Below are 17,995 nucleotides of genomic sequence, written 5' to 3'. Positions count from 1 at the left end.
CCTGGAGCTGTTTCCTGGAGCTCCTAAAGCCTCAGAGGGGTGACACTGTGGAATTGTGGAATTGTGACAGTGGAATTCTCCCAGAAAGCCAAATCTGAGCACTTTGCACCAAGCAGCAGAGGCTGAAGAGCCAGGATTGAGTTGCCTGGTTTCTACAAGTCATAAATCAAAATAAATACAACCTGACAGATGTAATCTGATTTTGGGATCCCTTCTTCCCCATCCTTGTGTGTGGGAAGAGAGCAATAATCCCACCAGCCAAAAAAAGAAGAAAAAATATGGACTGAAGGGACTTTCTGCTGCTCCAGAGGTTGGGATTTTAGGATTTTAGTAGGAATTACTAAAATTCCTAAAGTAAGAGAAGGTTTGGGCAAATTTCTTCCTGGAGGAGCCCCAAACCTCCAACTTACCCTGTAGGGTTTGTACCAGAGATTCTCTGAGGCATTTAGGGTTTGCTAGAACATTTCTGCTACCTGATATTCTTACATTCATACCATTATTATTTTTACTATTACTATTATTATTGTTATTGAATGTTGCCCGATAATTCAAAGAGGGTCCACAAGCAGTAACTAAAAAAGAAAAAAAAAATTCTTCTAAAAGATGAATTTCCACATGCAAATGGAAAAATGCATTTTTATCAAACAAGCAGACAGCAGCAGTGTGACATTTGCAGATTTCAGGGCCTTTAAATACAGGAACATTGTCCAAAGAGAAAAAAAAAAGTGATTAATTTATTTTTTATTAATCATTTCTGTGACTCCACCCAAGGTTCTGAGCCAAATCAGGTGGGAAGGGACCTCAGGAGGTCTCTGGTGCAGCTTCCTGGGATCCAACCACAATATTTTGGGTTTTATCCCATTCCGCATCCACCCTGTGGCTTCCAGCAAGAGAAAATCCTCCACTGGTGTTCATGAACACACTAAAAAGTGGGAAAGAGCCTTAAAAACCATCTAATTCCAGGATTACACCAGCTGCTCTGGGTAATCACCACCACCATTTGATTTTCCCTCCCCATTCCTGAATTTTCAAACCAACTGGGTGGTTTTCATTCTGAGCTGCAGATTGCACTCCTGAATCAATTTAATTTTTTTTTTTTTTTTTGTTCAATCGCCCATTATTTATGCAGGATTCAAAAAGGCATCCCCAGAATAACTAAAATCCCTTGACATGATGCCTTAACTCAAGCTTATCTCACAACCAAACCAGAAATGAGGAGAGAGAACCATGGTTACAGTGAAAATATCACCCAGCTCCTCCAGAGCTGGCTCATCCCTGCACAGCCCTGACAAAAACACGGCAATTTCAGAAGAACCAATCAGTTCATGTGGTCAGTACTGAAGGAGGGAGGTTTTAGGAGGGGTTTGCATGTTGGAAAGGTGATGACTTGGCAGAAAACTGGCAGGATTTTCTCTGCACAGGCAGGAGTATGAACCAGAGATGGAAATCAGGTTATCAACAGCAAAACGGGGGCAGAGAGAGCCAGAAACAATTCTGGAGGAAGGAGAACATGGCTTGAAGCTGATTTATTGCTCTTAAAGCCAACACTGGAACATTCCTGAGGGCTTGGGTTCCACCTCTGATGGGATCACCTCAGTTAATCCTACCCAGAACATTTTTTGTGACTTCTTCCTCTCATTCCTGCCTGGTTCTGTCGCATAAAACAGGAGGAAGCCGGACAAGAAAATGAAAAGTTGTGAAGGGTGGAAAAAACGACGCAGAGTGCAGAGCTCATTTTGGCTTTGATAAAGGCCTGGGCAGGACTCTTCAGTTTGCAGAAATCATGGAATGGTTTGGGTTGGGAGGGACCCTAAAGCCCATCCCATGGGCAGGGACCTTCCACCGTCCCAAGGTGCTCCAAGCCCCATCCAACCCTGTCTGGGGCACTTCCAGGGATCCAGGGCAGCCACAGCTCCTCTGGGCACCCTCCCAGCCAGGAATTCCTTCCCAAAATCCCATCTCAAACTCTCTAAATGCCTCTAAGTCCTGCAGCCACTGAAAAAAGCAATCAGGCCCTCAAAGGTGACACCACACCAAGTGTCCCTTCTCAAACCATGGACGGAAAAATGTTGGAAAACCCGAAGAACAGGTGGAAACACAATCTGTGAAATTCCATTTTAAACCTGTAGCTCACAGCCAGGTTGAGTCCTTTGTAGTCAAAGCAAATGTAAAGAAAGAAAACAATGCCCACAATTTTCAGGAATTTCCACCCTGAATTTCCACAATTTCCACCCCGGCCCAGGAAAATGCGTTCCTGTCAATAAAAGTGGGAATTCCATGCACAGCCTGATGAAAGCAATGGAGCAGATTGCAGGTGTATAAATACAACTGAATTTGTACCACAAATCACCTTCCCGCCCAAATCACCTTGTGGGAAAGAGAAATAATGTTCTGAAATGTGAATTAAGGCAGGTTTGAGCACATGAGGCACTTCTGCCACAACAGCAAACACAGCAATTGACCCATTAAAAAATCCTTACTTCTCTTTCTTGCCAACATTGTCACATGAAAGTTTTCTGCCGTGCTCACTCTCAGAGTCCTGGTTTGGTTAAACCCTGGCACGTGTTTTGAATAAGGAGCGAAATCTGCCAGCACAAAAGGGTCTGAACTCAGGGCAGTGCAGCCTAAGCAGGACAGAGCCCTGACACTCCCACTCAGGAACTTCCACCTGCATCCAGCTGATGCTGTGACAGCTTCCACCAGACCAGGGGCTGGCCCTGCACACCCCCTGCACCCTGAAGCTTCCCAGCACACAGAGTTAGCCACGAATCTGCCCTGATTTCCTGGAAAGCAGCATCATCTCACCCACCAGGAGATAATTTCCTGGCTGGTGTTTCACTCCTCTTCTCCCACAGCTTCCCCTGCCTGAACGAGTCTCTCCAAGCAGATTTTTCCCAGTGGAAGATAAGAAGTTCTTTCATGCCTTATTCCAGTCTCTTCCACTTTTAAAGAATCTCTTTTCTGCCTGCCAAGCTCTGCTCACATCAAGGGATAAATTCCATGAGCAGGAAGAAGGAAAGCAGTGGGAATCCCCTGGGAAGGTGCTGCCCATGGCATGCAGAGCCCTCCTGGGCACAAAATCCATGGCAGTGGCTCAGTTCTGCCCCCAAAATCCTGAAAAGTGATCCTGGTCAGTGATTTAAAGTAGTAACAAAAGATGGATTTGGGATTGGCCAAAGGCTCCTAACCCAAGTTCAGCTTTTCCTGACACAGCTCTCTGGGCTGGCTCTTGCTGCATTTTGGACTCTATAAACCCTCCACAAGTGTGCAGTGGCACCCTGGCCATGGCAGGGGACAAGATCCCTGATCAATGCACCGAATTCTCATCAAATCTTAATGCAACCCAACTTCACTGAGACAATTTCTGCGCAGGAGAACTCGCAAGGACCCAGCAGTGAAGCTCCAAGCAGGGGAATGGTACTTGCCTGGAGCTCCAGGTGGGATGGAGCTCTGGAGAGGTGAAATCCTCCTCTTGCTCCTTGGGCAGGTCTTTCCTGCAGATTTCTGGCCCTGACTCCCAGCTCCAGAAGAATCCAGGTGATCCTCACTCTTTTTCATGAGCAATTCCCACTGAAGTTACTCCTATGAGAGGGAAAAAAATAAATAAAAAGAAGAGATATATTTCTTTCTTTGTAGAACAGAAGTGTAAGTGCTGCTCACTGAAATCTCCCAAGAAAGAGCGAAAGAAGTGCCTGGAACTTGAGCTGACAGCACACAGAGCACTTCAGAATACAGAACAGAATCTGGGGCAAAAAAAGCATTTTCATATTCTCATATTAAAAGCAAAGTGAGCACAAGTTGTTTGGATTAATAAGGAGACAAAATAAATTCAAACAATTAAACGCAGAGTGAAGTTTTCCCTTCTCCACCTGAAACAGATGAGACTGGAACACCTCTCCCCCTGAATCACCCTTTTCACAGCAAAATTCATCTGTGGGGCCAAATGTTTCTGCCTTTGCTCTGCAAAAAAACTTCTTTTTCCCCCCTGGCAAACCTGACACCTCAGCCCCTCTGGAGTGCCCGGACACACCAAATTCCCCCTCAACTCTGAGATTTCCCGACCCAGACCTACCTAAAGAAAACCCCTCATATCAGACATTTATTCCCAGGTTTGGAAGGTCAGGAAGGAGGAGGAGGAGGAGGAGGAGGAGGAGGAGGGAGGAGTGGGACTCGGGGCAGTGCTGGAGTCACTCAGTGGGCACCTCTCAGCAGGAGTGCCAGGGCAGAGCTGTGCCTGCAGAAATCTCTGCCAGATCAACCCACGGCCTCAAAAAGCGAAGAAATGAGCCAGGCCCAATCCTGATTCATCAGTATTCAGTTGTGGATTCAGAGGGACAGCTCGGAATTGACACTGGAATAAGGAAAAATCAGGATTAGGCACCATCTGTCTCAGAGAGGGGAGCGGCCAGAATTGCCGTGCACATTTGAATCCTCTTCCCCCATTTCTTTAATCTCTTGCACATTCCAGGTTTTCCATTCAGCTCCGGCGACAAAAGATTTTACAAAATGACAGTCCAGATTGAGAGAACAGAAATTACAACCTCTGACAAAAGAGATGCCAAACTTTTTATCAACGATAAGTGCTCCTTCCACGCAGAGCCCGGGCTGCAATGGGAAATATAAGGCAGATGTCGAATGGAAATTAAACATTGTGCTCCCAGGGTGGCCTCAGCTGCATTCAGAGCTTGATTTAAAACAAGGCCAGAGTTCTTTCATCATTTCTTCAGGAAAAGAAAAAAAAAAAAAGTTTCAAACGTAAAGATTTTCCAAACAGGCGCATACTTGACCTAGAACTTGGCGGTGCAGGACAATAAATGAGTGTAAAAAGCACCATCACGGGGGAGAAAAGGCAAAGCGAGTGGTCTGGGAGAATTTGGTCCTCAAATCACTTCTATTTCGGCATCCCGAGAGTTAAGAGGGAACCCAGGTGAAATATCTTGGCCCTTTTTCTAAATTCCCACCAAACCCTCACATTTGGGAGGCTCGGCCAACTCGATATTCTGCAGCAGAACCAAAACCAAGCCCAAGCAGCTTGAGGAGAATTTCTCTGCAAGCTTCTCTAAGACTTAAACCATATTTACATCTGTGCCTGGTATTATTGGACATGATAAATTAGCACGAGACGTTTGCAATGGCTCAGATATTCAGCCTCAAGCAGCACACACACGAACGGTCTGCAGTGTTTGCTTTCAATAATTTCTGATCATGTAACAGCTCAGCCAAAAGAACATAATAATAGGCTGGCAAAAATTAAACCCCCAGACTGTTAAATATCCTGTACACTGAGGGCAGTGAGGAAAAATTTAAGGATTGGAAGGATGATGATCAAATTTACAGAAACAGTTAAAAGCACAAATCAGATTGCATTTGCTTCTCTTTCATTTTGTTAGTTTGTTGTTTTTTTTTTTAACGCAAGTAAAAATAAAAATTAAAGTGAAATGAGTAAAATATTTACAGCTTGAACACATAAATATGTTTGCACTCTTCTGGGCAGCCCCCTTTTAGAAATAATTTTCTCCTCTCAGCAATTTCATCTCAAACGCAGTAAAACAAAAAAACTTTTGAGGCCACGACTTTGTAACCTCCCTGAAGTTTTGCACACGGGCAGAGCTGGCCTGTGCACACAAGACAATCAAACACACGCTGAAATGTCAAGTAAACTCCTGTCTGTATTAATTTTTTTCTCCCCTCCACCAAAGGAAGAAATTGTGACAATTTTACTTTGAATGCCCTGACAAAGCAGCACTTTCTGGCATGAGCAGGACACTCATCCCCCTTCATCTCCCAGCACAAGATTCAATCAGCTGAAACACAAACCTCATTCTGCACTGAGAGATTATTTTTTTTTTAATTATTTTTTTGTTCCCCCAAATAAAACCAACTTGAAAACAGCCTCCCTGGCCTTTTTAAAACCCGTTTTCGATTGCTTTAAAACATAAAATAGAGATGGATGGATGGATGGATGGATGGATGGATGGATGGATGGATGGATGGATGGATGGACAGCTAGAGAAATGCTTTCAGTCATGCTTCCTCCCCCCCACACACACCTTTAAAATTGAAAAGCATCAGTATCCAAATAGCAACAGGAAATTTTTACCTTGTGGCTAAATAGCTCACTGTTCACTTTGCAGCTGCCTCTATTTTTTGCTGGGCAAAAAAAAAAAATTAAAAAAAAAAATAAAACCACCAATACAAAAGTCTTTCCTAAGAAAACCAAGCTTTTGACATAAGGGCAGCGCCAAACGCAAACCTACAAAGAAATTTCTTTTTTCCCCCCGTCCCGTCGTTACAATTCCTAATTTTGTGGGATGTATTGCTGGGGCTGTTTATCATAACAGTGTGCAATAAAAAGGACGACTAACTCTTGCAATTTTCTCCCTACTCCTCCCCTTGACAGGGGCCACTGATAGGGAAAGAGGCTCGGAAAAGCAGAGCAGTGAAAGGCTAAGAAACAATAGGCAACCATGGCTTTGACAATGCAGCCCTGAACCCTTTTTGCTCCCGCTGTGACACTTGCATTCAAGAGCAAGGGCGGCTGCCATCATAAGAATGGACAATGGCATAAGGAATACAAGGGAGAGAAGGGGGGGGGGAGATATAGAGAGAGAGAGAGAGAGAGAGAAAAAAAAAAAAAAAAAAGGAAATCAGATGAATTCAGAGCTAAGATGGCAGAGCTCTCACCTTTTCCGCTTTTTTCGAGTAATCTGGATGGAGACGTCCCGCAGAGAAGAGATAAAAAGGGTTGTGCTGAACTGTTGGATGGTTCTGAAGACTTCTGCATTTGCAAACGCATTTTAGAACTATTTGTAGGGGTATATATGCTGCATGCCATCTCTCTGTCTCTGTCTCTCTCTCTCTCCCTGTGGCTCTCTCTCTTCTGTTTTATGTCCTGCTATCTCCATCACACACCTCTAATAGTATGAAGACTTTCTGCCCGTGTAAGTAAGTGAGAGTGTGTGTGTTCCTTAATGTTTGAATCAAGACACACGTCTGCATGCATTTCTAATCTAAGGAGCCTATAGCAGTTACTACAACTATCAATTAGTCAGCAATAGCTCGAGATCCCCATGTGTCTGGGTGAACAAAGGTGAGAAACACATGCAAATAGTCCTCCAGCACCTGGGTCACGTACAGTAACTTAGCCAGCAACAAATAATTGCATCTGTTTCTGCCTTTTTTCCGTGCTCCTCGCTGGTTGGGATGCAAAGTTCCAGGTTATTAATGTGGAATTGCAGCACAATTAGGCATGGCACTGTATATTTTCAGCCCAACGACACAATAAAAGGGAATTAAGCTGAGCTGGGATGGGAATAAACGGGCGACTTTAAAGGGTTTAAAGGAAAAGATGCTCTGAGCTGTAGCAGTGCTTCAATTTTTATTTTAGTTTTTCTTTTTGTTGGAATAATTGTTGCTGAGTTAAAGGATGTAAGATGTATCTGGTCGTTTCATATCTGTTAGATAAGAAACTGATTATTGCAGAGGAGACAGAGTGGATGCCTAATTTCCAGAAGTTAAGTCCATAAAGAGGGTAAGCTAAATCTGTTACTATTTTTTTTATTAATTAAGCGACTGTTACTTCTAAGATCATTTTAAGGGTGTTTTTTCAGATGTTTCAGACTTAAGCCAAACAATTAAGAAGAAAGATACGGTACCTTTTACTCTCTCCTTCTTCTTAACCTCACAAAAAATGAGCCTCACCTTTAAAAACTGTCAGAGTCAAAACGGAACTAAAAAAAAAAAGAAATGAAACAAAAAAAAAAACCTAAAAAAATTAAATTTAAAAAAAAAAATCAAGAGCAATAAAATGCAAAATCTCCGAAATCCAGCACCACCCTGACTCCACCACAAGAAAAGACAGAGCTAGGCTGCGATCCAGAGAGCATTTCAGAGGTGACAACACAGGCTGGGGACAATGTTATTTACACAGATCTGATCAGAGCGGCCACGGGCTCCAAACTCTAATTGAATTTGCAGAAATTATCCAGCCCACATTTCGGAGCGCGGGGAACTCCGAAAACGAAGCGGTTTCACAGAGTTTGGGGCTGAGAATAAACATTTTTTTTTTTACCCCCCCTTTCTGTTGAATGTGCTCAGAGTCCTGCAAGGCTGCACAAACTCTCTCGTTATGCCCCTTTCTCCTGATCTCAGCTTCCATGGGAGGATAATTAGTGACACCAAAGGCAAAAGATCCTCGCTGCTTTTTGGGCTCGGAGGAACTGAGTTTATTTAGCTTGAGACAGCATCAAGAAAAAAAAAAAAATATGAAATTAAATCATCCTCAATTTCAAATAACTAATGAAAGCAACCCCTCCCCTGCTCCCTCACCTTTTAGGAACAGCCAGTGGCTGGAAGGTTGGAGCTGCTAACGGCACTGAAGGTGCTCAAAATTAAAGGAGAGCTGGAGGAACAGCCTGAGAAGCCCTGGCAGGGAGCACCCCAGAGCTGAGCCTGAAAATAAAGCAAGAAGGGGCTGGAAAAACCCCGCTGCTGGGTGGGTGTTGTGCTCTGACCCAGCTCCATTCCCAAACTTGGGAATTGAAGAAGAGCTGGAGGTTCCCAGCGTGAGGAGCAGCACCTGCAGTGGCCGGGCTCTGCATCCCCGGCAGGACCAGGGAAAACACTCCCAAAAAAAAAAAAAATTAAAAAAAAATAAAACCTACAAAAATAATCTCAACCCTCTCGCCGAACAATGAGACCTCAAAAACTCCACGTTGGGGAGGGTATTCCATGCAGATAGGCAGGGGGAGGGGGCGGGGGATGAGGACAACATTTCCCATCAGTGCCGTTTATTCCTCAGGCTCGGGAAAAAAGGCTCTGTCCCCACTTTAATGGGAATTACTCATCTCGGTCACCGGGCCGGGCTGGCTGCCTGCAAATGTCCAGCTCAGGTGGGAAAGGGCATTTGTTGAAGGGGTCAGGCAGAGAGTGATCACTTAATGCCTTTCTGGGGGTGAGAAGTGGTTAAATAACAGTAAAAAATGGTCATTTCTGTGGTGATCTGCCTGCTAAAACATTTAGGCACACAGATCCGGGGATGGGAAAGGAGCTGAGGGAGGAAGATGGTTAAACCAAGAGCTGCCTATTCCCACCACGATTTTACATCCAGTTCTTCCAGCTTTTCGCTCTCTCAACACAGCCCATTCCCATAAAATAAGGCAGCTTTCTTGAAGAATAAAAAAAGCCCCACGCAGATGAATAGACAGCACTAATCAGATGGAATGTAATCGAATACTCTTCTTCATCTAATCTGCCTGCTCTGTGTAATCTCGCTATTCTCCCAGCTCCAGCATTTGTAACAGGCATGACATTGATTCCCATCTCGGATAATGTTATTTCAGTGTTTTATTCTTAAATGAGCCCACAAGTTGGGTGGCTGCTTGGCATTCCAAACTCTTCATCAACTTTGCACGGCGATCTGGGGGTGTCAAGAGGAGCGGGGCTGCTCCTCTCTGCTGCTTTTGGAGTGGTTGCATCTCCCAACCCTCAGAGCCTGGCAGGAATTTTGATACAGACAAAAGAACCCGCAGAATTTAACCAGGGAACTGCACGGGACCAACAGCAAATAATTAAAAATTAAATAAACCCAAATCCCACCAAAGCTCATTCGATCAGATCTGCCTGCATCCAGCAGCTGGGAAAAGCTGAAATCTTTGCACACAGAGCTGGTGTTTTGGGTTTTGTTTTTTTTTTTCTTTTAAATGTTTTCTAAAATACAGAATGATTTCCTTAAATAAACATTTCGGCAGGGTCCACCTAGATTTTCCCCAAAGGGAAAGGAAAGCCTCGTGCAATTTTCCAGGACGAGCAGGATTCCCAGCTAATCAGGCAAATCGTTCAGCTGGGGGAATGACAGCAGTGGGGAGAACAAACAAACCCTCTCAGACAAACAAATATATTTGAATGTAATAAAAATGTTGACAACCGTTATGTGATTAAAGCAATTGTTTTATTCATTTAAGGCCTCACCATCAGAATAATTTAAAATTAAGTGAGAAACATCAGCCCCTTGGGTTTTGCAGAAGATATTTAATTTGGAGGAATAGTTGTGGGGTTGTCTTTTATTTTTTTTTAACCATAGCTATTTTCAACGTTGCAAGATAAAGCTCTCTCTCTCTTTTTTTTTTTTTTTTCTAATTTTATTTTAAGAATAGACCCCATTTAGGATTTCACATTGTAAATCTCCCTATGTCTGAATGCTGTTACAAGGTTTGACAATGAAAGAATAATTCATGTCAGACAAAAAGAGCCCTTCAATCAGCTTCATGCAGCTTTTCTCCTGCAGGGCTATGCCAAAACGAATGTGGAATCCTGAACTGAACCATCCATCACATTTCCAGAGTCTTTCAATTAATGACACTGCAATCAGATCGATGGCGTGTAATAAGAAAAGAGCTTTGCATTTCTATACCTATTAATTCGCTGAGTAACTCCACTGGTAAAACGTGACCAGAAAGGGAAGAGAAAAGAAAATTTCATCCTCCTGGAGAGATTTTGGGGGATGTTGAAGCCACGCTGGACAAGGCTGGGTGTCGCCCCAAGCCCTGCTCAGAGCAGGAATCTCAGGTTTGTTTCTCAAAAAAAAACAACAGGTTTGTTTGTTTCTGGTTTGTTTCTCAAAAAAACAACAGGTTTTTTTTGTTGTTGTTAAAAAGCAGCGCAGTCTCTCTCACAGACAGGTATTTTCTGCTGCTAACAGGGCATTTTCTAGGCAGACACTCTAAAGAGGAGCCTGTTTTCCTTGCAGCCTGGTCGAGGGTGTCCCAGGGCAGGACGTGCAGCCTCGTTTTGCAGGGCAAAGGCAGCAATTCAGAAATCAGCCACCAAATTCCCAGAGCACAGCACGCGCCGAGGCCGGAGCCGCCTCACGCAGCGGCTGAGCCCCCAACAACACGAGCTGGGGAGGGGGTGAGGGCAGGCAGGACACACACAAACACCAAAAAAAAACCCTCTACAGCAGCCCTGGGATGAAACCAGGGTGACCTCACGTCGGTGAAGTGGCAGAAGATATTTTGGATCGATGACAAAAAATGATGGAGGCTTTGCAGAAGGGAGCTGCCAAGCACATTTCAATTCCGTTCCTGCAGCGCTGGGGGGGTTGTTTGGAGAAGCAGGGAGCTACAGGGAAGGGAAAAGTGCAGCTCACCAGAACACAGGAACGGTTAAAAGGAGCTAATTTGCAATTATTTTTCCTCTTTAAAGGTAGGGTTTGTGCCTCAAATATCTGCAAACTGAACTGGAACCAAGGGTTTCACCACTGTGGAAGGAAGGAGTGAGACCAGAGTGGATCTCCAGTGGTGAGAGACAAATCTTGGCTCCAGAAGGATCCCCTTGTATCATCCTGAACAGGAAACTGGAGGTGAAATGTCCCCACCAGCCCCAGCCCTTCCTCTGGGCTGGATAATTCTTCAACCTCCAGCCCTGACATGAATTTCAGCAGCTTTGGCTTCACCTCAAAGGAAAAGGAGCTGCAGCTGGGATGGGAGATGGACCTGGGTCAAAACCTACAAAAAGACCTTCTTTTGGGAGCAATAGACTTTCAGGGAGGTTGTGTACTTTGGAAGTCTTTAGAAAAGGAAAAAAAAAAAAAAAAGAACTTTATGAGAGAAAACAAGGAATGGAACAACAGGAAACAAGGGAGGTTTTCAAGGTTCACTTCCCCAAATATCAAAGAGTGCCCTTAAAGGATCATTCCTGGCTTTGCCTCTTGACATCTTTTATGATCAGATTTCAGCAATTTTGAATTTCAGCAGCCTTTTGAAAATAAATTTTTACAAAAATGAAATAAAAAAAAAAAAAGGACAGAAGACAAGAAGGCAGCTTTGTGAATGCTGCAGCTGAGTGTGCCCACCCGTGCCACACACAGGGAGCAGACACAGGATGGGAACTGAGAACTCCAGGGCAGCACCAGCAGAATGGGACAGTGCCCATGAGCTGACTTGCAAAATAACTGCAACTCCAGCACAGGCTGAGGTGCCCAGACAAAGAACAATAAATAAATAAATCATGTTGAAGCAGAGGCATTCCCTCTGCAATAAAACAGGAGAGCGGAATGCAGGCTAAAGAAACGTGAAAAAATGAAATCTGGGATGGGGAGGGGAGAGGCTGGAAGGGAATTTGAATAGGAAGGCAAATGCAAAATATTTATATTGCAGATCTATCAGCACATCTCTGTCTGCAGGGGACACAACGACACAAGTGTAGGGGTGTCAGGATCCCACAGAGTTTTGGAGGAGCGGATTTTGGAGCTTGGGGAGCCCTCACACCTCAGTGACCTCCAAGGAACAGCCACACCAGCACTCCTGGCCTACAGAAAAACGGCCCCAAGAGGTTTCAGTGTGTTCAGCAGCCCCACACAGGGAGTGCCTGCAACCCCAGGGCTTTTGGGGCTGTTCCTGCCATCCCACAGGGGCCCCACAGCTCATTCCTTCCTGGAGATCTCCAACTCTGAGCAAACCCCTGCCCACTGCTGCTGGATAATATTTTATTTTTTTTTTCTGATCTAGGCATGGGGTCACTGAGAGTTGCTTTAAAAATTTTTATTTTATTTTTAGTTTTATGAGAAGGGTGAGATAATATAGATGTTATCATTTATGTTATCATGATTAGAAGGTGTTTTGCCATTCATAAAAAGGCTTCTAATTCCTAGAAATCACTCCACGACCTAAAGAATATCCAACAAGATCATAGAAAACATAAAGCCTCCACAACCTACACTTCCCTCTCTGTCAATAATTCCAAAAAAACAACCTCTTGTTGTCATCAAATTTAAAAATTCTTTATTTCATCATTCCACTACATGCAGAAGAGACTCCTCAATTTACCTTTCCACTGGCAGCCATCACACTTCAGGGCTCAGTTTGTGCTCAGGCTCAATAGAGCCCCAATGTCCTGTTGGGACTAAAGGGCGCTGCTGCCTCCAGCCACGACTCCAGCCCTGGCTGCCTTCCAGGAGCTCACAAAACTCCACAAGGCCTGGGCAGCCCTGCTTGCATCTGCCTCCCTCTGCTGTAGCTGCAGACACACTTGCACAATGCTGTTTTCTGGGGGTTTTGCTTTTAAAATAGGTTTGGACAAGGTTTTGGGAGGTTTTCTCAGGCTCCTTCTCCTCCTCTCCCTCAAAGGAGCTTGGGGAGTGATCAGTGCAAATTAATTTGATTAATTAATTTCTGTTTGCCTTGTTCAGGGCTGGGGCAAAGGCAGCACCTGGGCTTGGGGTGAAGCATTTGTCTGCAAAAACTGTGGGGCCCTGCCAGTAGATCCAGGTATCTCCTTCTTTCTGGACAGGCAAAAAATCCCCACCTGGACATCCCAAAGCAAAAAAAAAAAAAAATCCCCACCTAAAACTGCCCAAAGCAACAAATCTCCACCTGAAACTGCCCAAAGTAAAAAATCCCAAGAGAGTAAAATCTCTCCCTGGACTGCCCAAAGTAAAAAATCCCCACCTAAACTGCCCAAAGCAAAAAAACCCCAGAGAGTGAAATCTCTCCCTGCCCAAAGCCATGGCCAAGCTCAAGTTTTGGGCCCAGCTCTTTGTTCCGTGCATTTCTGGGAATTCAGCTGCCAAGGTGCAGCCCCAGCATTGCAATGTCATTATTTCTTTGGTTTCTTCTCATTGCAAAGACACTTTCCCCATGCTCCTGGTGCTCCTGCCCGTGATTGATCCAACAACTGCAGGTCAGCATTAAAGCAATCAATGCAACAAGGGCTCTGCTCCTCAGGCAGCACCTGTAAAATATCCCTGGTGCCTCATCTGGGAGCCCAACCTCAGCTTTCTCCACATCCAGAGTGCTAAAATTGTCCATTTCTAGCTAAATAAAAGTATTTTAATACATTTATTACAAATAAATATCTGGCAGCATGAGATTATTGAAAGGTAGAAAATGAGAGGAAAAGCTGAAGGTGGGTGAGATCACAGAATTGAAGTTGGGTTGGGTTGGAAGGGACCTTCAGTATCATCCAGGTGCTAAAGTATTGGGAGGATGTGCACGGTTGGACATGGTTTAAGTTGTTAAATAAAGGGAGGGACAGATATTAGGACAATTCTGTAATTTTTAGGCACCTCAGTGAGACAGGGAATGACAATGGGATGAGGAGTCAAAGCCCAGGGTGGGGTAGGGGTCATCCCAGCTTCCTATTCCTCACCATGCCATGAAATTAAAAAATCCCTGAAGTTTTGCCTCTGGGCTCCCTCCACAGCCTGCCCTCACCGCTGGTAAAACAATGGAATCTCATCCCCAAATATTGGCAGCTCCCAGGTTTGATTTTCCCAATGGGCCCAAAGGGACTCCGACCTCTGGGGGCCACCTCTGCTCTCAGCTGATACCAAAATGCAGCTCCCAGGCTGGACCAGCCCATCCCAGGGTGCCCCAGGAAAGCTCAGCCCCCCAGGCCCATCTGGAGCAGGATCAGGACACACCTGAGGGGAGGCAGAGGCACAAAAAGGAGTTTATTCATTGCCCTCTCCATGTCCCTGCTGGGATCCCTGCTCATCCCTGATTATTGAGGGAGTCTCCCCACACAAGAAACACTGCTAAGAAACTCATTTTTAAGTGGTTCAGATCATCCCATTTCTGGACTTGTCCCTTTCTCTTCACAGGTTAAGCAGATTCCTGGTTTTTAGATATTTACATCTACATTCCTAATATTTACAGGCATTCCTGATTTTTAGATATTTACATCCACACCTCTCCAAGTGTGCAGCCCTCGGATGAGGAGCATGAGATACCTGGATCTGCTGGCAGGGCCCCACAGTTTTTGCAGACAAATGCTTCACCCCAAGCCACAGGCCTCGGGGTGGGGGATAACCCAGGGGATTTATTTCTCCTTCTGGAGGGGGGGAAAACTGAACCATAGCAGGATTCCCAGTGAAATGTGGAGGCTGGTGGGGGATAACCCAGGGGATTTATTTCTCCTTCTGGAAGAGGGGAAAACTGAACCATAGCAGGATTCCCAGTGAAATGTGGAGGCTGCTGCTCCTGAGAGCAAGAACCAGGACCCCACACAGCCTCAGGGCCCATCCTCAGCCAGCCAGCAGCAATTAGCTCCTTTCCTTCATCAGCAGCGTGCCCTCAGTCATTTAATCAACAAAAATATTTCAGTGGTGCCAGCTTGGTTTTAAAAATACTATTTATCTTTTTTTTTTTTCTTTCAAAAGTTGTGCCTAAAGTGCCAGAAAGATTTTCAGAATGATGGGTTCTACTTAAAAACACACAAAAATCCTCAGTCAGCCTCTGGGTCTTTATCTGCATCTTCCAACTACTAAACTTTTAAATTCTGGGCATTACACGTTTGGAGCTGACACTGTACCCATGATTTTTGATCAAAATTATTGAGGGAGTCTCCCCACACAAGAGACACTGCTAAGAAACTCATTTTTAAGTGGTTCAGATCATCCCATCTCTGGACTTGTCCCTTTCTCTTCACAGGTTAAGCAGATTCCTGATTTTTAGATATTTACATCTACATTCCTAATATTTACAAGCATTCCTGATTTTTAGATATTTACATCTACATTCCTAATATTTACAAGCATTCCTGATTTTTAGATATTTACATCCACACCTCTCCAAGTGTGCAGCCCTCGGATGAGGAGCATGAGGATTTCCTACAGGGCTGGGGCAGCCAAAACCTGATGAAACTTTTGAATTTCCTCTGACATTTGAAAATAATAAATTTCCAAAGCCTTGGTCATTAAACTGTCCCACACAACTTTGTGGCATTCTGCCTGATCAGTTTTGGGAATTCCTTGGGTTGTGAGAGTGGTTGTGGGCAATGTTATTTGTGCTAGTTAAGCAAATATCTCATTAATTCAAGCATCCAATGATTTCCTTCTGTTTGTTACCTTGGTTCTCACCCTCTCATTGTTCTTCTCCCTCTCCTACACTTTTAAACATAACACAAAAATAGATTTGCTCTTGGCAGATATGGTGATAACCCACAGAAAGAGGAGCTTAATCTTAAATAACGCCAGGATACAGGAACAAAACCAATCTATTCACATTCCTGTGGGCTAGAAAATAAATTTTATTCACTCCAAAGCTGAGAAATGGCATAATTGGGCCCTATAGATGCTTATCAGATTGATGCCAGTGGTTAGTGAGCCTTAACTGCAAACACAGGCATATCAGTGCTGCTTTTGGAGGGAAGTCACCTCTCCTCCAAGGCTCCATTAGTCACAGGGAAACTGTTGAACCTGGAGAAATAAAACTTTCCTGGTGGTCACAGCAGCTGCCTGGTGGAAGAGTTTATTACCCTGACATTAGGCTGTAAAATTACCATTATTATTGAACTCCAAAGTGAGCACTGCTTTTTTCAGCAGTGGATTACAACAGGCTGAGCGTGCTCTGAGTGGGATTCAGAGCTCCAGAGGCACAAAATGAGGAATTTCAACTGTTTGGCCTCACTGGAGGATGTGCAGGAGCTTTAACATCCATCTAGGAGAGGTCAAGATTTTTGATTGCCCATCAAAATATTCCCAGATCAACTCTATTTAAGTTGTTTTGGTTTTTTTTAATCAAAACCTTACATTTAGTAAAAAGATAATGAAAATAATCCCCTCTAAGCAGTTCTTGCCATCTAAAAACACAGAAGAGATGATCCAACAGAGGGTCTGGACTCTTGTGTTCATTCCCCAGGGAGCAGAGGCCAAATGCCCTGGGCAGGGTGGATTCACCTCCCTGGGGTCCTGCACACTCCAGGTATTTATCCAGCACCACTGGGATATTTTCAAGTTTTTCAATCCAGTTTCTTTCAGGAATTCACCTTCAGAAAGAGGTTTGGGAAGAAGCAGCATTACCACATCATAACTCTACCTCCCTTGTGTCCTGGACATTCCAGGTATTTATCCACCATCACTGGGATATTTCCCAAATTTTTCAATCCATTTTCTTTCAGGAATTCCTTCAGAAAGAGGTTTGGGAAGAAGCAGCATTACCACCAGGTAATTATATTACCCATAGGTAATAACTCTCATTACCTATGGGCTTGCTAAGAAAAAATAAAGCCTGGAGAAGCCCTGCCCTGGGCAGGTTGGATTCACCTCCCTGGGGTCCTGCACACTCCAGGTATTTATCCAGCACCGCTGGGATATTTTCAAGTTTTGCAATCCAGTTTCTTTCAGGAATTCACCTTCAGAAAGAGGCTTGGGAAGAAGCAGCATTACCACATCGTAACTCTCATTATCTATGGGTTTGCTAAAAAAACTAAAGCCTGGAGAAACCCTTGAGAGGGAAATTCAGCCTGGTCTAAGGTGGTGGGGTCAGCAGTGAGGGTTTAGCCCATTTATCCCATTTTTCCCATTTTTCCCATTGGAAATCTGGCCCAGTGAATGCAGCAGAACTGCAAAAACAGCCATCCACAAACCGTGATCAGAGGCTGAGGTTTCTAAACCGTATTGAGGTTGCACAAACAAATTGACATCAACATATGGGGGAAGTCTGAAGTTGCAGCAAACATTCGCAAATGTGAGAAACTTTGGCATGCAAGAGTCCCCATTAAATTCAAATACACAATGCACAAGATTAAAGTTATTCAGAGGCATTAATGTTTGCGAGATCAGACCCCTGAGATGTCTCTGTGTAGTAACAGTTACTTTAGGTTTAATCTGTTATTGCATTAATATCTATAAAGAGCATATATAAATACAAATCAGATGGCAGCTGCAGTCTCGCTGAAGAAAAAGATTGAAGGGCCTGGGGGGAACTGAAATTTCCACACGATGGGAATTTCCAGTGCCATGTATTTTGGGGATTCTCATCCTGCTCAAACTGCAGCTTGCTTTCTTTCTTATTTTTATATATTTTTTACACAATGCACACACAGATATGTGTGAGAACAAAAAAAGGCGAAGAAAATAATTAGGGAAAGGAGAGGAGGACAATAAAAATTATTTTCAAGTGGACAGATTGGCCTTGCACAGGAGCAAGTGATGGTCTTAGGCATGGCAACCCCCCTCAGATTCCTGTGAAAAGCCTGATGTGCTCTACTTAACACT

General features: G+C 44.2%; 1 long non-coding RNA gene across 1 annotated transcript in view; it reads right to left on the bottom strand.

Annotated features, from left to right (window-relative positions):
• Window positions 1-3,432: 3,432 nt before the first annotated feature.
• Window positions 3,433-17,995, bottom strand: part of LOC118695784 (uncharacterized) — a 38,887-nt gene continuing 24,324 nt past the window's right edge. Inside the window, exon 3 of the long non-coding RNA XR_004981585.2 lies at window positions 3,433-3,582. This is a non-coding gene — a long non-coding RNA (uncharacterized LOC118695784). The remainder of the gene's footprint in view (window positions 3,583-17,995) is intronic.

This window comes from Molothrus ater, chromosome 22 (genome assembly GCF_012460135.2).
Source record: "Molothrus ater isolate BHLD 08-10-18 breed brown headed cowbird chromosome 22, BPBGC_Mater_1.1, whole genome shotgun sequence".
In the NCBI taxonomy this organism is placed as follows: domain Eukaryota; kingdom Metazoa; phylum Chordata; class Aves; order Passeriformes; family Icteridae; genus Molothrus; species Molothrus ater.
This window is presented reverse-complemented; position numbering and strand designations above follow the sequence as displayed.